An 8,493-nucleotide genomic window follows, 5' to 3' on the forward strand; every position below is an offset into this window, starting at 1 on the left:
TGATCCTCAGAAGCCTTCTGAGAAGCTGACAGGCATAAGCCATCGGACCTTTGGGGTGGATGTTTTAGTAAGGCGACAGCAAACTAATATTGGAGGGCTTCATGTAGGTAAAGTGTAGTACTAAGAGTTTTGTATAATATGATCGCATTAGTTCAGCCCAATAATTTTCTGAAGTACCACTGTTCTTATCTGAGAAAACTGGATTCGAGATAAGGAATGAGTTGGCCAAGTCCACCCAGTGAAAAAGTGCTATAGCCAGGCTTTCAAACAAAAGTCTCTTTGACTACTGAACCAAAGCCTTTACATTTACTTTCGTCTGTCAGCTATAGATTCTGTAAGTGGAGCTATGAAGGGATTTAATCCAACAGGCACACCACCAGCAGCAACAACTCATACCTCCTTAAGGTCACAAAAGAAATGTAGTCACAATCATATCTTTGGCATCACACTTGTTTCAATGAAGTCACCCGGTATTTTTTACAGTTTCTTATATTACACTGACTTCTAACAACCAGCATGGGAATGTCATTTCATCAAGCAATATTAACTGAAGGAGATGAGCAGGTTCTTTACATATGTAGCAAAAGGTGTTTCTTTCAAGGTCATTAGTGTTTTATTACTTTGGGCTCTTATGGTTGTGTTCTACAGTGATTTGGGGGTAAGGTGGATTTTGATGCAAGCAAATGTTGTTTTGATGAAGGTACATAGCCAGGTAGATGTCATCTCTCTGTTTTCTCAATACAACAGAAAACATGAAGCAGATGGCAGATTGATGCAGTGTTTTCAGAAGTGTCTTCATCTTTCTACAATGATGAATTTGCAGGCTTTGAAGTACTTTCATCTAAAAATAAACCAACATATATTCTCCTAAGTCATCTGGCATTGAGTTTTCTGCTTTATTGTGTAAGGTCTGGCCAAGGTCACAAATTGGAGAACACGAAGGAAAGTTTTCTTTACTATCTATCTATTATGTGCCAAGTGTTTCCTAAAACAATTCTATTCTTTAAGTTGTATCAATACCTTGGTTTAATTTAATTAATTAATTAATTTTTTTTTGCCATCACAGGGTTTGAACCTTCTGCTCTGACTTGCTATTTTTGCTCAAGATTGGCACTGTACTACTTCAGCTAAACCTTCACTTCTGGCTTTTTGCTGGTTAATTGCAGATGAGAGTCTCACAGACTTTTCTGCCTGAGGTTGACTTTGAGCCATGATCCTCAGAACTTGGTCTCCTGTGTAGCTAAGATGACAGGCATGAGCCACCAGCACCTAGCAATTTTATTGATTTTTATGTATGTGTTGAACCCTTCATTTACATCCTCTCCATTCTTTTTTTTTGGGGGGGGGTCTGGTCATGGGGCCTGAACTCTGGGCCTGGGCTCTGCCTCAGCTCTTCAGCTCAAGGCTAGCGCTCTATCGCTTGAGCCACAGCGCCACTTCTGGCTTTTTTCTTTTTGCTTATGTGGTGCTGAGGAATAAAACCCAGGGCCTCAGGCATGTAAGGCAAGTGCTCTACCACTGAGCCACCTTCCCAGCCCTCCTCTCCATTCTTATGGAAAGAATGGAGAGCAGAAAATTGGGGAAATGCAATAACAACATTCAATGTACATATGTGAAAATGGAACAAGCTGAAATCCATTTGTATGACTAATTAAGGATAATTTAATGAAAAATGATTAAATTGTTCAAGGTCACACAGCATGTCGAAAGGTAAGATACAACCTCAACTTAGTTAGATATACACATTCTTCTCTTTTTCCTGTAATATACCGTGAGCAATTATTCTTTAGCTCTTACCATCCCTGGGCAAGCACATGTAATGATAAGTTATATTTATGAAGTTTGAACATTTAATTTTTTGACCTTTGTGGGTTCTTGGATTTCTTCATTATAGGGATTTGGAGTGCAGTGGGCCACAAGGCATTTTCTGCTACATTAAACACAATTGTTTTGAAAATCCATTTGTTCCCTAAAACTCACTTATTGCCCATAGCAGGGCCATGTAAGTTAAGTGTTTCAAACACACCTCTGTAACTTCTCTTGGATTCCTTGCTGACTTAATTCCTGTACTTGGATTGTGGTACATTCCCAAGATGAAGCTTGTAATATTCTCCCCGTGAAAGTTCCCTTCTCTAGAATGTAGAGGATGGAAATCTTATTTTGAGATGTATAAAACATAATAAAGTAAACAGGTAGGAAGAGAAGAGGTAAATATGAATGAGCATATGCAATAATAGATGATAGATCCATTGCTTTTTCTCTATCTATAAACATTATATTTTGCCTAATTTTAGATTTTATATGAATGGAATTGTTATTTTCTGTCTTGCTTCTTTCCCTTTAATATGTCTGTGAGAATCATTTAGGGTACTGGGTGTAGTATTTATTCACATCCTTGTCATCATTTTCTCTTACAAGTATATAAACCTATAGTGTATCTTATGAATTTATGTGTTCTCTGTATATAAAGGACATGTTAATGCATATCCATTGCTTCCATTTTAGTTCAGCTGCTGTGGAAATGAGCATGAGCTTTGCTTGGTTTCTTTATCTGTAAAGTGTAGCTTAGATGAGAACTAGGGAACTTATCTGTTGTGAGAATTAAATAAGACAGATAAAGGTTTAGTGATTTAGCATGCACAGTGTCTGCTGGTGTTTGCTTCTTCCACAAGCAGAGGCTGTATAATACACAACTTCTGTAATTCACATGGCTTTGGAGACAGAGATATTTGGCAATGATTCCTAGTTTTATTATTTTTCTTTGCCATTTTCAAGCTTTGGTTTGCTAAGGCTAACAATATTAATCAATATTTGTTATCCTTAGCCAAGAGGGCCTATTAAAAAACACATATAACATCAAGCACATGGTAAGCCTTTTATATGCTTTACTGACTTTTATTTACTTACTTTAGATATTTTAAGCTCTCACCTATAGTAAACATATATCAATATCTCAGCTCAGCATATATAAAAAGACAGTTGTGCTATGTATGTGTGTGAGAGAGAGAGAAAGAGAGAGAGACAGCGACAGAGACAGAGACAGACACAGATAAAGGCAGACACAAGTCTCAAGAAAGTAGATTAGTGGAGAGTGAAACAGAGAAGTGACTCAGAGATAGTCAGGCTGTTTTCATGTGTCATTTCCGAGTCCTTGCCTAGAAACAGAGATGGAGGACACTTGATATAGAGCCAACAAAAAATGGGGGTGAGGAACCTAACTCAAGATATAGTTTTTCCCTGGGTGAGGACTTTTACTGAGTGATCTGACTAATGATAGTGGAGTTATTGCTATATTTGCCTCACTGTGACAACCAGATATAAACTGCACAACACTGAACTCAAGAGAGTTACCCTAAGATCCTATGCTTACCAGTCAGAAAGTGTTTTTCTCAGATGTTACTAATAATTGCACAAGAGCTCTCCTTCCTCCTCGGGAAGTTGACTCAACCCTTTTAGCACTGTTTACCTTGATGACTGATAAGGAGAGTGAGGACTAGAGTACCTTTATTTCCTCCCTCTCAATTGATTTTTATTCTATTGGAGTGATTTCTTTGTTGTACCTCTTTCATGTTCTTGAAGCTAAGGCCTAAACCTTCTCCATGGAACTGGGTGGTCTTTAATAATTAAATGTCAAATCCTAAACACAGTCTGGCTTTTGTCTTCAACATTTTCCCTCTTGAATTAAGTCTACCCTTGCCCATCCTATCCTCCTTGATCTCAAAGACTTGAATAAAACTGCTGTACATAAGAGGGCTAAGAAAGGAGTGACCCTTCCATGACCTCTCCTTTGTTAAGTCACTTTATCTGGGCCTCACTGTTACTATCTGTCAAATAGGAATAATAATCCCTTCCTTATGCTCATAGGGTTGCTGAGGTTGGCTGCAAAAAAGTTGTGCAAAATGCAAGTGTTCATCATATGCTTAGGAAAAACAATTGATATTAAGTATCCCAGTAAGTGCTTGCTATAAGCTAGGTATTCTTATACACTTTATATATATAATGTTAAATTTTCACTGCATAAACCATATGTGGCTATCATCATAAATGTATGGAACAAATAGTTTAGGCTGCAGAGATGTGAAGTCACTTGCCCAAAGTCCTTTAGCTAATAAGCAGATGAGTCAGGTTTAATGCAGACAATTGCCCTATAGGGTGCATATGCTTAATTACTTTGGTACAATGCCTCTTTGCTGTTAGTATTTTACTATGCTTTCCCATCTGCTAAATTCAACTGAAGTCTGTTTCCTCCCAGAAACTTTTATCTAACCAGTTTGATCTTAGTTTTATATCATTTCCTCTGAGTTCTCACTTATGCTATATGAGTAATTTGATGTCTAAGCCTATCACCTTATCATTCCCAAAGTATTGTTACTTATGCTTTTCACTGAAGTTAAACTCAGTGAGAGTGCAGTTATTTTCTCATACTTCAGTGTTGAGCATAAGGTAGATTCATAAAATATGAGAAATGAAAATAATCTGAAAAAATCAACCAAAGCTACTCTCTAAATAGTAGTCTGACTATGGCAATTTTTTAAGTAGAAAGGATGATTGTCTTCCCTCATTCATTCAAGCAATCAAGTTGTGGGATTAGATGTTATGACAAACAGCCAATCAAAATGGTCAAGAATGCAGAATTAAAAAATATCCCTGAATGATGGAATTGGTGGCATTGCACAAGATGCATTGATACATTGATATATTGATTTGTTGATATATTCAATTGAGACCCTTTGTACCACAATTTAAAGATAATACAAAATTCTTTAAAAACCAAAGTCTCTACCTTCAAGATGCTTTAAACTTAATAATAGAAGCTAGATATGGATTTTAATATGAAACACAAAGTACTTATTTATTTATTTACTATTGTCAAGGTGATGTACAGAGGGGTTACAGTTACATAAGTAAGGCAATTAGTACATTTCTTGTCAAACTTGTTATCCTTTCCCTCATTTTCTCCCACTTTCCCTCCCCCAACCCCAAGTCGTACAGATTATTTCCAACATATTGTCCTGTGAATATTGCTGTTGCATTGGTTCCCCCCTGGTCCTTTATCTCATGATTCTGTTGTTCCCCTTCTCTTCCCTAATTAAAATAAATGTACATAAAATACCAGAGTACCAAAATCAAATACAGTGACAACAAGGGATATAACATAGGGGGAAGAACATACAAAAGAAACAAGAAATCACATAGTACATTAAAAACAACAACAGCAAAGAAAAACCTCTTGTGTTCATGTCTTGGAGTTCATTTTGCTTAGCGTCATCTTATATGGTCATATATACATAGCTATTGATCTGCTCATCTGATAAGATTATCCTAGATATTTACTAATTATTGCAAATAAGGGAAACTATGGGATCTATGTTTATTTGGGTCCTCACCCCAGTTAAGAATGGCTATAATCAAGAAATTAATAACAACAGATGCTGGAGGGGATGTGGCCAAAAGGGAATGCTAAGGAACTGTTCGTGGCAGTATAAACTTGTTCAGCCACTCTGGAAAGCAGTATGGAGGTTCCTCAAAAGAAGACATGACCCTAGGACCGAGGGTCCCCTATGACCCAGCAATTCCACTTCTGGGCATTTACCCAAATGATCACAAACAAGGCCATACTAAAGCTACCAGCACAACTATGTTTATTGCAGCATTATTCACCATAGCTAAGATATGGAACCAAACCCAGATGCTCCTCAGTAGATGTAATGGATAAAGAAAATGTGTGTGTGTGTGCGTGTGCGTGTGTGTGTGTGTGTGTGTGTGTGTGTGTGTGTATTTATGTATACACACACAATGGAATTCTGTACTTCCATCAGAAGGAATGACACATCCCCATTTGTTAGGAAATGAAAAGACTTGGAAAAAGTCATATTAAGTGAAGTAAGCCAGACCCAAAGAAACAAAGTATTTCAGAAAATATTTCAGTGTTTTTTTCTCTTTTTTTTGCAAAGAGTTTAGCTATCTAACTGAGATTTGCTTTGAATTTGTTATGTAGTTCTATTGGCCTCAAACTTTGGGTTTTCTTGCTCCTGTTTCCTGAGTACTGGGATTTCAGGTTTGTGACATCACTCCTGGCATATGTCAGTATCTAGTTATGTCAGTATTTAGTTTATTTGTAGGTGAAGTGAGGAAACAAAAGTAAGTCAATTTTACCTGGAACCAGTAACAAAGCAATCATGGAAATGTTCCTAGAAGAGATGAGCCTCAAGCTTAACCATAACCATTGAATACATGTTTATTAGAAGGCCAAAATGAAAGAGAAAGCAGTATAAATTGTTTTACATGTAAATGTGAAATTACGTAAGAGCCTTACATGCCACATCAAAGAATTTGAAATTTATACTGTATTAAGGGCCAATTGAAGAACATTCTAGCTAGCAGAAGTTTAGAAGTTGCAAGAGACAGCTGAAGCTAATAAATAAGGCAGAACCAGGCTGAATAAAGAGAAAGGCAAAGAGAGGACAGATATGAGAGAGGGAGAGAGACAGAGATAGAGAGACAAATATTAGAGGTTAGAGCTTAGTTATTAGTTTGACATGTTGTGGGTAAGGAAAGGAGAGAAATATAAATGTATGCACATGCAAGTTTATGCTTTAGATTGGATGACTAAATGGCAGTGGCATTCATGAAGAGAACACAGGATGTAAAACAAAGCTGGAGGAAACAGTATGAGTTTGGAATATGGGAGTTTGAGTTTCTTCAGGGTATGCAGGCAGATATGGCCAGTAGGTAGTTGGTTACATTGAACTGAATTCAAGAAAAGAAGTGAGCTATAATTATCTAGCTACTATTGTAAGTTATTGAGTACTTATTATACCCTCAGCTGTCATACTCATTCTCTTAGTCAATCCTCATCAATATTTTAACATTTAGGAAGCATATTCAGCCCCTATAAACTAATGTGGTAGTCAGGGCTTAGAAGAGGTTAAGTAATTCACAGAGTTAGTAAGTTGTAGAACCAGGATTTAAATGTAGGTATTTATTATTATTATAATTAAGAAATTGTGCAAAATGGTTTCAATTCAACATGCTTATGAGTACATTGATACTGATCAATGTCACCTCTTCTATTATTTTCCTCCATCCTTCCAAAACTATACCTATGCCCTCAACTTATTTGTTTCCATTTTCACATAAATACATATATATTGAATATTATGACTATATTCACCCACTCTTCCTCTACCTTCTTTCCTTACCCCCTACACCTCAAATCTACTTTCATGGTATTCATTTTATTAAACTATAAAAGAAGTTAAACCAATGGAATTCTCCCCCATGTATACTTTAGTTAACATGTTTGTATATATCTGCATACAACCCTGTATATGTTTACATATGTATTTATAAATTAGTTCTAGTTTTCACATATGAGAAAATATGTATTCTTTGTTTTTTTGAACCTGATTTATTTCACGTACTATAATTTTTTCCAGGTCCATGAATTTCTTTGAAAATGACATAATATTATTCTTTCTGGTGGATAAGTAAAATTTCATTTTATGCATATGTATATATATGCATATGCATTTTATATATTTATATATGTGTATATATTAATGAAATATATATGTTACTATTTTTGTTACTCTTGGGGCTTGAACTCTGGGCCTAGGTGTTGTCCCTCAGCTCTTTAGCTTCTGGATAATGCTCTACCACTTGAGCCATAGGGCCACTTCCAGTTTTCTGGTGGTTTATTGGAGTCTCATAGACTTTCTTGCACGGGCTGGCTTTGAACCACAATCCTCAGATCTCAGACTCCTGAGTAGCTAGGATTAGAAGCATGAGCCACTAGCGCCTGGCATACATTACATTTTTTAAATCTATTCATCCATTGAAGGGCATCTGAGCTGTTCTATAACTTGGGTATAGTGAATAGTTATAGAGTAGACTTTCTTTTGTTTAAGAGATTTTATTGTATCCTGACTTGGGGTTTTCTGGTATTGCTGGATCATAGGAGAGTTCTAGGCTTAGTTTTTGAGAAATGTCCAACCTCTCTTCCATAGCAGTTATACCAGTTTACATTCCCAATGACAGTGTAATAGGCTTCATTTTCCCCTCATTCATGCCATCATCTGTTGTTTCTATTCTTCATGAGGGCTATTCTTACTGAATTTTCTACAGGCCAGTCTTAATTTAGTATCTTATGCATAATCATTGTTGTAAATAAAGTCTTGTCAATGGATGAGATTTTCCAATATACATGTGTTGACCAGGATAAGAGAGTAGTAAAGAGGTGAAAGGTCTAGGCTAGGCCCCAGAATCTTTTAGGTATATGAAGAAGAGAAACCTAGAGACAGTGGGGATCAACAAGAGGGGATCAAAAGAGAAGCATATGTAAGAGGTATGGCAGAAATCAAGAGAGTAGGGCTGGGAAGGTGGCTCAGTGGTGGAGCGCTTGCCTTGCATGCCTGAGGCCCTGGGTTCGATTCCTCAGCACCACATAAGCAAAAAGAAAAAAAAGCCGGAAGTGGCGCTGTGGCTCAAGTG

The sequence above is a fragment of the Dipodomys ordii genome, unplaced genomic scaffold (assembly GCF_000151885.1).
Source record: "Dipodomys ordii isolate 6190 unplaced genomic scaffold, Dord_2.0 Scaffold187, whole genome shotgun sequence".
Taxonomy (NCBI): Eukaryota; Metazoa; Chordata; class Mammalia; order Rodentia; family Heteromyidae; genus Dipodomys; species Dipodomys ordii.